Raw genomic sequence first — 16,686 nt, forward strand, 5'->3', positions numbered from 1 at the left:
AAATCCCCAACTTGAAGCGTCTCGACTCAATCATTTATTTTTATTTAGAATCAACCACTTTCTGGCTCGAGCCTTCTCGCTTTGGCCCAACATCTTCCATTTTAGAAACGGTGGTAAGGACTAGAGCGATGGAGGTGAGTTAGCTCTACGTGCCGTCAATCCGCCCTTGCCCCTTTCGCCTGCAGTTTAGGGATTAGATCGCTATCGAGATTACGAGCTTGCACGTGGGTCCCTTCCTGACCCTTGGTTGCGCGCGTGCCCCTTTTACGAGTTCGGCCTCGTTTAAGGGCTTAGAAAGAAACATAAAGAGACAAAACACCGCCTGTCTTGCGGTCGAAATTACAGCCGCGACCTACACAGGCGTTCCGTGTTCCGTCGGAATCACCGGTTACGGGACTGGCTTTGGCAACAAATTTTCAAAACTTTCCGCTCACGCGAAACGATGCTGTGGTCGTTATACAGGGTGATCCGGGAGGAAATTACAAACGCTTTTGCGAGTGGTTTCCTAGAGCCAATTCTCCCGGCCGAAATGTTGCCTGAAATGTTTATGAAACGCCGTTGCAACCCGTTCGCCGTGGGCAACTCCGACCTAGGGTATGCGGTACACGTGGACGAGGTCCGTTTTCACGTGACGTTCGGTCGCCACTTCTAATGGCGCGATAGAAACCGTTTCTTTACGATAACATGGTTAACGGACGCTTTTATAACGTTTATTGACTAATTTGCCTTAATCGAACGATTACGAGCATTTTTGGAGAATTTTTGAAACATACAGACTTCTTGGATCAAAGGGAGAGTCAGTATCCGAGCAACATGAACCTGAGGATGCATCTGAGGATGCACCTGAGGATACAAACTGTAATGGTTGGGAAAAGTTGGCGATCATCCAGAAGCTATGAAGATTACAACGAGGAATAATTTGAAATATTGTAAAAGACTGTAAGGCTCGGAGAATTCAATCATAGCACACAAGAATCTTCTCTTAAACGAGTTATCAAGAAGATATTAGTTTGTCTGAAAGATTCTAAAATCTGTAGTGCTTCAAACATTATCATCCTCGACTGGCCCTAGAGGAATGCAAAATTGCATCCAGTGGAGAAAATGCCAAGTTGAAAGAGAATCCCCTTCCCTTTTACGGGAAGATATACAAACATCGATATCCATTTACTATTCTTTCTCCCTGAATAACAAATTCGCTCCCGAGTAACCCTCTCAATTCGGCTCCATTAATATCGACTCGTACTTATTGGGAACAAAGGGATCCACGTTTCCTCGTTAATTCAACGGAACCGTTGTCCATTTTCTGTACATGTTATTTCAGCTATTTAACGGTGTACAATACTCCTTACTCATTGCCGAGAAGTTTCGGCGTTCCACGAGTCCACACGATGATAATTACTCCGAACACGCGGAATAGAACTGATCGTGTAATGCATGATAAATAAAAATCGTGCACTGCGTTTTGTTCGCATCTTATACCCATCTCTGGAGCCAACGATAGATGAACTGGCTCCCGAACCGTGTCTTTTGTTCTCCGTCGTCGATATACGTACGTACTTCTCTTCTTTGTAGTCGTTTATCGACGTCGTGGACAAAACCATCTACCGGTTCCTCGTTTCGCAAACGTCTCGAGAGCGCAGCCTAACGAGCCAATGGTTTCCCAAAGGACGAATGAATCTTGGCTCTGCGGAGAGCCCCCAATTATCCCACGACAACTTTTCCTTCTCCTTGCCTGAGCTTTCCTTAATTTAAAACATGTTTGTTCATTCGACCGATGGAAGTTTAACTTTTCGAGCTTAATCTTTTCGCCGACAATTATTGGCCAGTACCACGCTCTCTACGTGATGACTTATGAGTGTACACAGGTGTGGATATTGCTATTGGCTTCGTATTTCATCGCTGCCGTCTTTGATTTTATGTAATCATTCTTTTATTGTCTGTTTTTAATTTCGAACTTTTGAATTAACACTCCATAGGAATTGAACGTTTCTATACGAATTCTATAGAGATTTATTTTCGCTATCGTCCCACCTTTGGAATTAATATTTCCTATTAAAATTAAAAGATAAGCTTCCTGTCCCCTTTTTATTTAATTAATCGGTAATCGTACCGTGGCTTCGGCGTACTCGGTGAAATATACACATTGAATACGTCGACCGTATATTCCCAGCGCCGCGACGCGTACGGAGATGTCCCCGTCTCATTAGTTTCAAGCAGAGAGAAGTCAGCCGTGACGAGCATCTTCAACAATGACGAATTTTCACGCGGAAGGACGGAGGAGGAATACGGCCGAGAATGAGCGAACGAGGAAAGGAAAACTAGAGAAACCACGGTGCGAGATCGTGAGGGGGTTGCTTAGGCGGGAAGGGTGAGAACTCGCACGTATTCAGACGAAGTCTTTCTAGAGATCCTGACACCGCCGTACAGGGTGATTCTCGAAACTGGGACATGCTCGTTTACCAACCGCGGATACGAACAATTTACGCAGGACACGGGATCCTGCTATTTTTTGTTTCTGCACTTCCACTACCGTTCTCTTTTGCGTAAATTGATTTCTCTCGTTACTAGACTGCTGTTCATGCATTTATGACAAATGTGGAGAAGCTATGAAAAGGTATGTATATGTGATGTATATTTTATATATATATATATATATATATATATATATATATATATATATATATTGTCATTTTATATTAGGGAGACCGAAAAGTAATCAAAATTTTATCACCATTTATTTATTAACACGTTCACTGCCAGACTAATACTCTTGAAAATTTCTACTGCGATTTAATTTTGTTTACAGACTCTTGGAAACTTCGTAATGAAACACTTATTTTTGTATTTAGTTCTGTAACTTCATCAAAATTCAAGTATTTTATTTAAATTCATTTTCTATGACACTTAACTTTCAGAATTAATAGTTTTCGTTTTTCAGTGAAAAGCACTGTCACTCATATATGGGTGACGTGGCGATCAACGTGTTGAATAAATCTTAACACTTTACCGACCGGTAGCGGTTCAAGATCCTATGCCCTTCTCACCGACCGCTCGGCAGCAGATCTTCCTGGCACCGGGCATTGCATAAAAATACGAGAACTTCCAGAGCAGAGCAACTTTTATCTCAATTCAAAGTAACAAATACTTGCTAGTTACCATAGCAGTTACCAGCCGGTGAGCGTTGGGGACAAAAAGTCGATTAATCGGCTACCGGTCGGTAAAGTGTTAAATACTAATCAAGAAAATAATTTCCATCACTTTTCCAACACTTTTTGCCAGTGTACAGTTGTTCGATTCCTTTTTTGAAAAAGTCCTTCGATTCTTCATTGAAAATCTTTTCCAAGTCGAAGACATTCTGATTACTTTTCTGTCTCACTAATATATAAACCACACATTCGTTCAAGCTCCAATTCCTTCTCCGTATCACTGAAAATATGAATTGGTATAAACACCCGCAGTCCACTCGTAATGCATATCAAGTGTGACCATTGAAGGCTGCCATAATGTCTCACGTTTGCGTTCTGCAAATTAAAGCTGTATTCGCCGTGGCAGATTACGTGGCATTGATAACCCTGATTCCTGCGCCAAGTAAAAGATTTGTAAGCGCATTCCATTCGGTTCGCGATAAGTTTACGGCTTGAGTGCTCCCGCTGCTCAAATACTCGTTAAACGTGGTAGATTGAATCAGTTTGAAACAGGGTCGTAATAGGTTTCAATAACGATGAGAAAATGGAGTATACCTACCGTGGAATTTAAAAATGTAACAATGCGTACAGAAAAAAAGAGAAAAAAAAAATTGGGTTTCGACTGCAGCGGTGGAATATTTGAGTAGCTACAGAAATTGAATAATTTCCTCCCATAAAAAAATGCATATCTTTTAATGGCCACGCGATAATTTTATACGCTGAATGACGACAAGTCGTTTATGAAAAAGTGATGCACGTTGCATTTTTAAATTAAAAAAAAAAAAAAACGCCGGCGAATATTGCACACTCATCGGTTCACCGTTGAAAAAATGGCGATCGTTCGTACGCGTTTATTTATGCACCGTGTGGACCGTTTCGCGAGATATCGTCAACGAAGAAATCTTATTAACATCGAGAAATTGTAATATCTGAATTACGCTGACTCGTTTTGCACGAAAATGACGGCTATTTGATGGCACTTTGTATACCCAGCGACTTTAGACTCGAGAGGTCGCGAAACGTCGCGCATAAACCGCGCCAAAATACACGAGTTACGAGGAGGAGGAGGAGGAGGAGGAGGAGGAGGGAAGGAGGGGCGGGGGGTAGAAGAGAGAAAGAGAGAGATGCAATTAAAATATCCGCGCAAATGGAAACACGCCTAGCACGGCTCGAACACGACAGTTTAATTATACCAGAAATTTAATGTGATTTATTTGACGGAAATTTCAACGGTAACTTTCCCAAGCGCGCCGGTTGTACGCGATCAGATGTTTTCCATTCGCGTCACGTTCACGTCGATATTTTTCCGTTCGGGAGATGCGGCATCGGGTAGGCGTATTTCGAACGATGCGTTCTAAAAATTATTACTCGACCCGGAACCATCGATTCGCCGCGAACGATGCTCTCGTCGGAGGAATGTGGATAATAAACTTTTTAAAAGGAAATTTCAGGCATCGAAATTCGATTGGAAAAAGAAACAACCTTGCAGATTTTCGAACCGGAACGCAAAGATGGAGGTCGACTCCAAAGGGATACAAGAGGCGAGGTTTCCAATTTTCCAACGTCCGACTGCGCGTCCCGTTGAATATTTATGAAGAAAGTTATCGCTGTACCGATTTCCCTCGATGGCCACGAAGCAAGAAGGGTAGAAATTAGTTCGGAAAAGGTTGACGGGCTTGCGGTTACGCTGAAAGCTTCTCCGATAAATAGACCGTCCGCGAATTACACGGAACTCATTTTACGGATAATGCCCGAAACGTTATGCTGGCGCATACGAAATGCTGCTTACCTAAAGCCTCCGCCAACAATCCACCCGGTAAAAATTACGGCGTCGGGTCGAAAAACGTCGCGAATGTATAGGATTTGTTCGTTATCCATTGTTCAGATCGAAATAAGTCGAGGAATCTTTTTGTCAAATTAAACGCCAGAGTGACGAATGAAGTAATTACCGAATTCACGTGGAGAGTTTAAAAAGAATCGCGTGCCTGTGAATTTCGCAACGAAGTAAAACAGAAGGAAAATCTGATTAGCCAGGAGCTTCAGCTTCGAAAGGATCCTCATCTGGGTCTTGGAGACACAGTACAGCTAATTTCCATCGAAAAAATAGCCAATAGAGGGGAAAAACGGGTCGAGTCGCTCTTTTACATTCGCGGCTTTATTTTTACGTTGACCTTTATACGGGGAGGATCTCCACGGTGGCTTTTAATCCGCGAGCAACTAAGCTACCTTCTAGCGACTGCTTTATCTCTGGTGTCCTCTCGAAGGCGCATCGATTATTTAACTTCGATATCGTAAATGGGATCCATCGATTACCGCATCGGCTCCGGCTATCCTCTTCCGAGTATAATGGCCGCTCGAAGACGCGCGGTCCCTCCGTCCAATAACTTACATACTTCGCGCATATCTTATGAGTCTATGAAAAGAGTTCGAATAATACCGTTCGCTTCGGTCTTCTTTCCACCGCGATTATTCGAGACGCGTAACCGCGGCTCGCGTTACAGTCACGCGTCTTCCCCATCGCCTCCTTTCTTTGCGTAACTCGCGCCGAGGAGTTTCCATCGCCGTCCTAACTTATCCCGCGTAAAAAGGGGACGATTTTTCCTAGAGATCGTTGAATAAGAGATACGCAAACTTTTCACTCGAACGGCAAACCTCGAATGTGTAAATAAAGAACCGAGAGTAGGTTTTCCTGTAATTTTACCTATTTCGCGAGTTCTCAGGAAGCTATAAAAATATTAAAAATCAATTTCCGGCAGGTTTTTGCTTTTGGTCAAAGGACCATCGACTTGGTACAACGTACAAAAAGAGTGGATCGATATTAAAAAAAATTGAGGATATTAAAAATTCGCTTGATCCAACGAAGCTTCCGATCTGTTATTTGCAGAATACAAATTACAGTGTGAATTACGTATACCGATATAGGTAATCGTATTACGTTTCACGTTGAACCAATAACATTTCAATTCGAATAACTGTTTAATTGAATAAACGATGTCGCGACTCGGTCACGTAGTGCCGGCTGATAATAATAACGTTGCCGATAACAATATCCTCCGAAGGCGTGTTTATTCACGAAACTCGCGTTTAAAAACCGGGAAAACTGGAAAGGAGAGAAAAAGGAGATCTTGGGTTGATAGTTAAACCGTTGAAACCGTACCGCGGAAAAGTTCCACGCACGGCGGTTAAACATCCCCTGGCTTTAATTATCTCCGCTAAACAATTATGCCGCGACAATAAGCACCGGCATGCGCTGGAATTTTTGCGCGAGATATTAAAATTCCCGCGATGCTTTAAAACGCGTCCATTGAAATTTATAAAAGCCTTGGACTCGTTGATTTAATCGTGTCGCGTGACCAGCGAAAGCTCGCTTCGAGATAACGACCAATTACAAAATTTCGTACCCTTTCGCCCCCGCCCGCGAGCAAAAATATGTAACGCGATTACATTCGCAGGTGTTTTGATTTTTACCCTTAACCCTCCGCAGTGCGTGTTTTCTGATTTCTTGAATACTTGCGTGAGCTGTATCTGCTTCGTATATTAGGATGCATGGAATAGCGAGTTTAGTAATAACACCTTGTGTCGTTAAGTAGTTGTTTTCACCGCGACAATTAGGCGTGGTATCCTCGAACAAAAGTATGTAATTTTGGAGTCCGATAAGGCCACTATTGCAGTTCGTAAAACGTAAGCACTCGTTATAGTAATTTCAAGTACTTACGTAGAGTCTAAGTGATTCTCTTATTTGTATAACAAATTTCAAGTTTCGTTTAATATACGTTTCGATTCAAAGGAAAGCGAATGGTAACGAGGAAAATATTTGTTTACTAACCTGCTGCGAGTCGCGCGATCTCGGTACTAGTGGAGATGAGTGGATGCAGCGTAACAACTTTGAGCACATCCTAGTTCTGCAACAGAAATAAATAATTATTTGTGTGGAGAAGTTACGAGTCGAATAGTACGAATCTAAACTAATTATAGATAAAAATAAGCATCATTGAAGCGTTAGTTAATAATTTCCCTCTTCAGAAGATGGTTAAGTCAGAAAAAGAAAAAATAAGTATAATTCTTTCCATCCCTAGAGTTTCTTGTACCAGAGGTCACTGATAATCTAATTCTTTCAATGCTTCAGAAGCGATGAAGTTACCAACCAGTATCTGCTCGCCGTAAATTCCAACTTCTCCTCGTCGTTAAACGAAATTGCGAGAAATTCAGGTCGATTAATTAACCGTTTCGAGGATCGACCGCTCACGTTCGAGAAGAATTAATTTGTGTTTATCGCGACGCGTCCGCTGGGTGCCGCGGGGGTGTTTGCTCAGCGAAGGAATCGTTTGTCGAATCCGTTTCAGGTGGTTCGCGGAATAATTTCAAATCTGTCGGGATCAAAGCGAAACGAATTTTACGGAACAGTTGCGGCGCGAGTTTAGGAAGGAAACGGCGAAACGGGATTGTTTAAACGCGAGAGACGAGATAACGAACGTTTATGGCGCCCATTCGCCATACCTTCGTCGAGTTTCGCTTGCTGGAATCGTTACGATTATTATCTCGAGTTAACTTTATTTCAAACCGAGAGCGAACCGGGGGAATCTCCGCTGCGTCGAAATCGTTTTCTCGTTTCGAGCCGCTTTAAATTACCGTCGAATCGCATTCAATTTTTCTAATCCCTCCGCGAGTCGTCGCCGTAAACTTTCGTCGGTCTATTAGCGATCTCTATCTTTTCCCCAGAATCGTTCCCGGAACCAATTTCTGATCGCGGGATGTCCGATGAGACAATAATCGGAGAATTCTACGTTAGTCTTTTCGTCGAAATGATGAATATGTAGTTTAACTTCTTCTTTTGGTTATTAAGAACTGAATAATTAACAGTCTAGCGCCCTATCAGTCGCGTTTCTATTAGACTGCTAATAACCTCGCCAAAAGTATGAATTTCAAAATATCTACAAATTTTTGCATTCATTTCCAACGAACTTATACTCTGCACGGAGTTCCAAAAGCAACTTCCGTCGTGTCCACTTCACGAACTTTTGAAATGCATAATTTACCAAATTTGTTCAACCTTTCCCGTTTCTTTTTTTTTTTTTCTCGGTATGAATGCGCAAAATGCACGAGTTCCAAATTTTGTTGGTCACTTTCATGCATCCATTAGAAACTACCTTTAAACCATCGTCGAAGCGAGGCTGTTTTTTTAAATTTCGGTTCTCGCGTGCCTGGAACTCCCGCAGCCAGTTTAAATTAACGCGTTTACCGAGCTCCGAGGTCCGTTGAACGTTATCCAATCGGAATCGAACGGAATTATATCGAGTCAGTCGACTAATCTGATTTAGAAGCACTTGTCGAATGCTCGAAAGCGCGTTTAATCTTTTGGTGGATCGAGAGTCGAATCGAGGGGGCCGAGCCGCAACCGGAAGACACGAAAAAGAAACAAGGATAGAACGGTCTGTTGTGAAAAACTAATTTAAATAAGGAAACTTGCACTTGTAGATACAAGGTAGAGAATTAAACAGGTTTCATTCTCTACCTTGTTTTCGGAATGGACACAGGTTTATTTGTATTTACAAATAGACCTATTGATATACTTTTCATTAGTACGCGTAAGCCAAATTCAACGTATATTAATATATCAGGTTGTCCGAAAAGTTTCTTTCATAATTTGCACTCGATTATTTCGTGCGGTAGTGTTTACATAAATAGACGATCTAATTTCTCAAATGTTGATGGCGTAACAGTAACGGAGCAAAATGAATCGTACACAATTCAATAATGTAACATTAGACATAAAATATTGTGTACGCATTACTTATTAATAAAACGAAAGAAACTTTTCGGACAACCTAATATATTGACGTAGGAAATTCTCTTTCAAACTCTTCCTAAGTAAGCTCTCTAAATAGTCCGGTAGTTAGAGTGTTAATTGCCTTCTTTAAACTTTCTAAAAATAACAAAAATAAACTACCCCTGGTAGGAGTATCGCGACTCGTGCTCCAGATAGCGCGTATTCTCAATTCCAAAGATTCGGAGTCTCCCACTCGGTGTACCGAGAGGAACATTCCAAGGCCAACAAAGCCTCCATTTTTAAAGGTGAGGTATGCTAGATCCCGTATTTAAAGGTCCATTCAGTCGCTAAAAAGGCCTCCGCGCTTCCGAAAGCACTTTTTTTGCGCGAACGTTGAGCCCCGTACGGCGAACTTACCTTGGCGCGCTTTTCACGGCAACCAGGGCCGGTCGCGTTTCAAATTTTATCCCAGTTATAAAGTCGGCCGACGTAAGGAAAAATAACAACCGAGGAAAATAAGCGCCGCGGGAAATTCTCGTTGTCTGGCGTAAAAATCGCGACGTACGAGACCCGACGGGGGAATAGGCGGTACGCGAGACGTTCTCTTCCTACCAAGGGGATTTCTAAATGGAGATTCCGCGATTTCGCGCCGTTTTCGACACTGCAGTGGCACGTTTGGGTCCGATTTATTCGTTCGTTTAGTGCGCAATTTATCGACAAAAGAAGGGAAGAAAACCAAACAAGATACATATTTCATACGATATCTCTGACCGACGAATATCTTTTTATCCTAGAAGGAATACGAGTCAAAGCAACAAAACGTGACTCGCGTGTAACATTACGCGCAATTCGGTACAAAAAAAAATGTTTATAAATAGAGGTCGAGCGATACAAGGCACCTACAACGTTCCATTGAAATCCAACGGCAATTCGTTAATTTATTTCACGGTTCGTAGCGTCGAGTGAAAGACACGGAAGATAAAATATTTCGCGTTCCGTCGAGGTTTCGAGGTTGCGAGCAATAATAACAGACACAAACAACAATACGGTTCGCTGGACTCCAACGTTGATTTAATGAACGAAATATAAGTGTGCCACTCTACGGTTTGACGATTGAGATTTGCTCTCGCCGTCCGGATAAACAGACCCGAATTTCGATGGAGCACCGAGTCTCTCCCAAACGAGATAATGGCACCCCGTTTTCGATCCCGCTGGCGTGTTTCGTCGATCTACTCATTCATGCGTGCATACACGCACACCGGCGCGCGTGTGCAACCGAACGCATCGATAAACCACCCGACGGCACGCGGGAAACTTTCAAAGGTCTTATGGAATTAACCCACTGGGACTGGGAAAAGCATCGGGGCTCGGTCCCCGATCAGACCGTATTAATATGCCAGCGGGAAAGTTTCCCCAGCGACGGTGTGGCTCAAAACGCTCGGAAAATACGGATTTTTGTGCGAACAAGCGGGGATATTTTAGTATTAGAATCTATATTTAAATTTAAGATCGGTGGCGATTAGAGTCAGCAAATGAAAACCTTACGTATATTAAGCTGGCGTAGCCATTTCAAAAGGCCAATGCCGAATTAACGCGATATTTTTTTGCTATTTATTTGCTAATTATTTACCAAAGAATTAATTTTTTTGCTCCAGCCGTATTCGAGAAACAATGGCTATGCTAGCGTAGCCACTTATGTATCTCTGTTCAACGTACACACTTAACAATGTACACAACGATATTTTTCAAAATCCGTTGATTTTTAATGTGGACATTTTCGAGCAAAACAATAGAATAATTTAGCAATTTTTTAATCAGCTTGTACGCGGTTAACGGGAACTTTATACGCGGTATCGGGTAAAATCCGATTGCTCCCCCCCCCCCCCCTTCCGGCCAGCCCCAATAATGAATTAGCAACAACGTGGCTGTAGCCGAATACTAATTCGAACGTTTCGCGCGCACGAACGCATCGAAATAATAACATGGCGGAGGAATTGATTTCACGCATTTCCAAAGGTTCAAAAGGATCTTTTCATCGAACGTCACTCGCCTGAGCAGAGGGTGGGTTTAAATCGGGGACGGGCGAAATTTTATTACGGAATAGAAACGAAATCGTTGCCGAGATATTTCGGTTTATAAATCGAAACTGCAATTTGTATTCTACGGGCAACAAATAAAAAATAGCGTAGCTTTTTATTCGTTGGTCGAAATTTGTGTCTGAATAAATATGTTCCTACACGGCCATAAAGTAGATGTATCGCTTAATGGCCAGATTAATTATACGAGTACTACATCTATTTATTGCTCTTATCGTAAAAAAAAAAAAAAAAAAAAAAAATGTATTTACCCACTTATCGAGATAGCGAATGAAGAGCTAGAAATCATGTAAACTTTGATACGTAATCCTCTTATCCTTTCGTAATTCTGTTTTTGTTTCTATGCTTTCTATTTCTATCATTTTATACTCATGGGAAAATAAGACTAAATGGTTCGATTGAAATGGGCCACCCTGTACGTGGTGCGTCGCTCCCACAGCACACGGCTAACAGTCATCGAAAGAAAATGATACCCGATGCAAGTAAATGTTACTCGTATTACAGATTATAATGGCGTCCATGCATTATCGCCATGGCAAAGATTAAAACATTTTGATAAGATAAAATAAGAAAAGCGCGCGAGGTTTTGCGTTACCAGGCGTTCAACAATTTCGTTCGATGCCATTAATGACATCATACCGTCATTTGTTAAGAAACACGGAGACAGACAGCTGGGCTAATTACGAATTCATTTGTAACCATTTGCCGGGGAACGTACATACGCTTACGTCACCGAACGCTATCCGACGGTAGCTTCGACAAAATTTAATTCTTTTTTAATTGTCTGTTTAAACCTCTTTTCATTCACTTCATTTCGTTTTCAATAACTTCGATAAACTTCTTTAACAAAATTTCTAATTTCGTGTTCGTGCACTCGCGTTGACAAAGTTTCAACGGAGAATGATTGATAACATCCGAACAGGAAGTCGTGGGAACCCGAGAAGGCCCAATTCGAAGCTAAGATCTTTCAGATGATACTTGACTCGATCATTTTAGGCCACGTGTCTGGAACAATATAGTTTATAGTGTCAAGATTGCGTGGATTAAAAATTTAGTAACGAGTGAAGAATAAAGAGGGTGTAGAAAAGTAAAAATAAGCAAAGTTTCGATAAAAAGGCGTATGTGAAGCTTTATACTGTCACTAACCTAACCTTCATTTAAAATAATCTGTATTAACTAAGTTTTCATTAACTGAATCGAAAGTGGTCGATGATCAGCCAACAGCCGTCGGAAGAATTATCGCTGAATAACGTGGCGTTAACTCGGGCAATGCATTGTACACGTTCGTTTCGAGAATTGGACTATCTTCTTAATTTATATTTCTTCAACCTCTCGAGAGCACTCCCAAATGTTGTGACCTGAAGTGATTCTAATCGAAACTGGCTACGTGACAAAATACACGTATCTATCCAATAATAATTTGTATCTTTGCTTTCATCTGATTACATAAATTAACGAAACATTTTTCAATCCTAGTATATCGCGTCGATGTCGAAATATTCCCATGGAAAACAGTAAATAGACAGAGAAATTACTTATTTCGCGTGAAATAACGATACAAAACATACATTACAACGCACAGCAGGCTTGAAGAGGTTAGCTTCCGTTTACTCGGCGCAGTTGGAACGGGAAAAACCTGAACTCGAGATCGAAAAATTAATTGGTCGATTCCAGAGAAAATATGAAGGCGCGCAAGTCGCACAGGAATGTTCCAATTACTTCGATGATAAATTAGAAATGCTTTCGCTTTTTCCCCGGCTCCGACGGTTGAACAAATCCAATACCTTGCGAGGGAGAAGTTTTCTATACGTATAGGAACCTCAACAATTTTTTTAGATCGACAAACGTACGATTAACCTCAAAGTTAAATTCAACGTCTATGAAGTACAATTGTTGTTTACTTTTCTATTTTATAGAAAATATTTACACGCTGTTGGCTCTCCCTAAAACAATCGCGATCAACGTTGTTATTTGGTTATAAATAAAAGCAACCACTTGTAAATATTTCATTTTCATGAAGTAGACAGTGAATAACAATTTCATTTTACGGATGTTCGTCAATCTCTTTGTTGAGGTTTAATAACGAAATATTTTGGTAGTTTGGTATTGTTTCCGTCTATTATCTTCGAAACTGTTATTTCTCTGTAAACGTTCGTTCCCTCTATTTTAATCAATTTGCCAAAACGGCAGAACGATGGAGATGGTGATTATTTAATTTCGCGAATTGTTTTCGTTAACGAATATATTGTTTGAATCCAATTAAGAACCGTGAAAGAATTATTATGGTGAAATAATTATGGTGCAAGTCAATGGAACGAAAATTAAGCGTGGGAGGACGTGGACGAAACAAAACGTATTGTCAAAAATGTTTAGTCGCGTTTTGGGGTGGAACAAACGCGGAAAGTTCGATAGCGTTGATAATAGTGGCAAAAATCTCGCACGGTAGCATCTCGTAACAGCACCACTGCTATGAAATACCAAGTACACTCGACCGCCTTTGAAACCGGTATAAAAAGGCCGAGCGACAGGCCACTGGAACACGCTATTAAATAGGCCGAGCTGCTAGAAGGGAAATGATTAATCGCTCTGTGAAACCGTCTTTTCACCCTAAAAATTACTCGCATGACGAATGCGATCAATTGATATCCTACTATGCAAATTCCCTCTTCGATATATTCCTCTGACTCGTGATATCGGCGCACGGAAAACGTACCTCGTTCTTTACTCCTTACTTCAAATTCCATCTTTTACAATAACAAATAACCTCAAACTATTGCAAAAAAAAAAAAAAAAAATAGATTTCTGTAAAATCTAGAATCTTACTATTCTATCTCTCAAAAGTGGAATAAATAAGACTTGTCACAGAATGCACTATGAAAGTTTCCCAAATTATGAGACAAATGCAATGAGAGTAAGAAGGAATATGCATTGGTTGGTATTAGTACTCATAAGCCACCCAATCAAGGTTGGAATTACGCCTACAGTAAACTATACAGTTTACTTGAATATAGCTTCTCTATATCCCTCCTCTAGATTGAGGTTATGTTGTTGTTTGTTTTCCTCTATCTGAACAATTTTAATAACCAAGCATTACATACTATCAATGATGCACTCATTGGTCAAGTCACGAATATCTCCTGGTATTTTCATATTCCTATTACATCTAACAAGTTTATCACGTGTAAATATAAAACAGACAAGTATATAAGGTTAAAATAAGTAATTATGCATGAATATGTAACCAAATTATCATTGAAGCCTATCCAAAGGATACAAGAAACTAATGTATACATTTCATAAGTAAGATTCAACACGATACACTTGATATAGAAAATTGGAATATCATAAAATGAGGTTACTTCGTTTTAGTTCTAACATGGATTGGTTATGGTTCAATGTGCGGTAAATGCATTACTACTTCCACAGACATGTAACTATCCTTTGATGTTATCATTTCCTGGTTCAAATCGTAGACTCAATTTTGTTCAGCTATTGCTATGAAGATGCCCGACAGATGCTAAGTACTCCGTTTAATTATATATTACATAAAGCACAGATTTCCATCATCGATAACACAAATTATTCCAAACATACCGAACTGTTATCGAGACATTGCTCCTGTCAAGCCGTAAAACACTTGGTATTCAAGACCAAGCAAGGCAATTTTTTTGTGTATGTTTTTCAAGATAGATACTAATCCATAGACACCCAAAAAAAATATGAAAAGAATATTGTCGGTGTACTCACTCTGTGGGTAGTGCAGGATTTAGGAAGGGTGGTACTGCTGGCAGAGTGGGTAGACACGGTGGTGGAGAACCGGTGAATTGTTTCGGTAGGATGCACAAACATCGGGCGGCACGGAACTCGCGGAGTGGCCGTCGTCTATGTTGCTTGTACACGCTAGTGCCGCTGTCCATGCATCACGTACGCGTACCGTCATTCGGCGAAACCTGGAGGGCTACGTAAGCGCGTATATCCAAGTGGTCGGGGATCACGAACACGAAATACGCACACGGCACCGGGGTACGACGTGAGGACAAGGCACGACACAACACGTATACACGAACACGGTAACGCACGGGGCTACGCACAAATAAAAGTAACGACGATCGTGAAACTGTCGAGACACCACCTTCGAGGAAGCGAGAATTCTTCGGAATAAGTGTGACGGCGGGGGCTACGGATTAATATGGCCGTCCCTCGTTGACATGGAGTTTCGAGTCACGCGTAAAATGCAACGCCGTGGAAACGCAAAAAACAGGTTGACCAGGGTATCATTGGCGAGAGAGAGGCTTGTTCGCGTACGACGCTCTCGCATTTGTTTCACTCGCGGCACCACACACAACCACCCGCGATTCTACATGCGACTATTCACTTCCGTATTCACCCTTGCTGTATTTTCCACGCGATACCTCCAGCTTTCTCTTCTTTCTTCTCTTCCTACCTCCGATCCTCGTTTGTTCCTCTCTCTGTCACACGCGATTCCCTTCAACCCCTCGTCGAGCACGTTCTTCGCTCGTTCTTCCTCTTTTCTTTCTCCTCTCTCCCGTTTCTGGCCGTTTTCGTCGACAATTGGGAGAAGAGAGATCCAGTGAACACTGCACTCGCGTTTCTCTATCACCGAGAACTTCTTCGATATATCGTTTCCTCGTACGGGCACACCACGAGGATCGTGGAAGCATTCGAACGATCGCGTTCAATTCACGCTTTTCGAGGACGTGACGCGGCCTTGCTGCGAACGACGTCAACATCACCACCGTACGCTTTCATGGCGGCCATCTTTTTCGAGATATGCGAATCGCGGAACGGGAAACGCACACGCGTGTATGTATGACGTACACATGCATACACGTGCGAGTCACTGGGCGATACGTACATATACGCAATATGGCCGACCACCACGAGACCTACCAACGAGACAGAACCGAAAGAGACACTTGGGCCTACGCACACAATCGTAAACTCGACCGTGCCAGCCTGGATATTTTGGATGGCGAACGACTAGCCGGACGAACCGGACCGAAGAACGAGGAACGGTTGACGTTCCTTGTTTAATAGGGAATTGTGGCGCTGCTGTTCGTTCTCGTTTAAAATTTCAACCGGAGTCTATTTTGAATCCAACTTGGTTTCACTTGACCGCTTAATTTGAAACAATGGATGAAATATAATATCTTTACTTTTATTTTCACTTAAAAGTACAAAATAAAGACACGTCTGAACACTGCATATAAAGTGGATGGTATTCTAATGAATGGAAAATTTTAGACAAATCTTACTTGCTTCGTATTATACTAGGAAAATTATTCCTCTCTTTTGAACATATAGATTTAATGTATATCTAGGGACTTTATTCTTGTTTTCCTTCTGTTTTGTCTTCTTAAAACTCCTCGACCAATCACGATTCGATTCTCAATTTGATACGTTTGACAATCTGAGAATACTCTGATATTTCGTTTTTGTAAAGCTAGTTTTGTTATGAGAGATTTTAATTCGTGTTTGCGTTTTTGATGAATTTTCTTAATTAGCCAGTAGCGTGCATGTCCATATGTATCGATGGTTAAATAGGGTGAAACGATTATGAGTTTGTGAAATTTGTAATTATGTTTAGGATTGTACGCTTGAGGTAGAAGGTATCGCC

General features: G+C 41.4%; 1 protein-coding gene across 2 annotated transcripts in view; it reads right to left on the minus strand.

Moving 5' to 3' along the window:
* The window catches only part of LOC128887868 (uncharacterized), a 62,247-nt gene extending 45,677 nt beyond the window's left edge, over positions 1-16,570 (minus strand). For both annotated transcript variants that reach the window (XM_054144314.1, XM_054144313.1), the window contains exons 1-2: positions 14,796-16,570; positions 7,012-7,087 (exon numbers count right to left, since the gene is read on the minus strand). The gene's annotated coding sequence lies outside the window, so the exon portion shown is untranslated. The remainder of the gene's footprint in view (positions 1-7,011; positions 7,088-14,795) is intronic.
* Between the last annotated feature and the right edge of the window lie 116 nt (positions 16,571-16,686).

This window comes from Hylaeus anthracinus, unplaced genomic scaffold (genome assembly GCF_026225885.1).
Source record: "Hylaeus anthracinus isolate JK02 unplaced genomic scaffold, UHH_iyHylAnth1.0_haploid 11989, whole genome shotgun sequence".
NCBI lineage: Eukaryota > Metazoa > Arthropoda > Insecta > Hymenoptera > Colletidae > Hylaeus > Hylaeus anthracinus.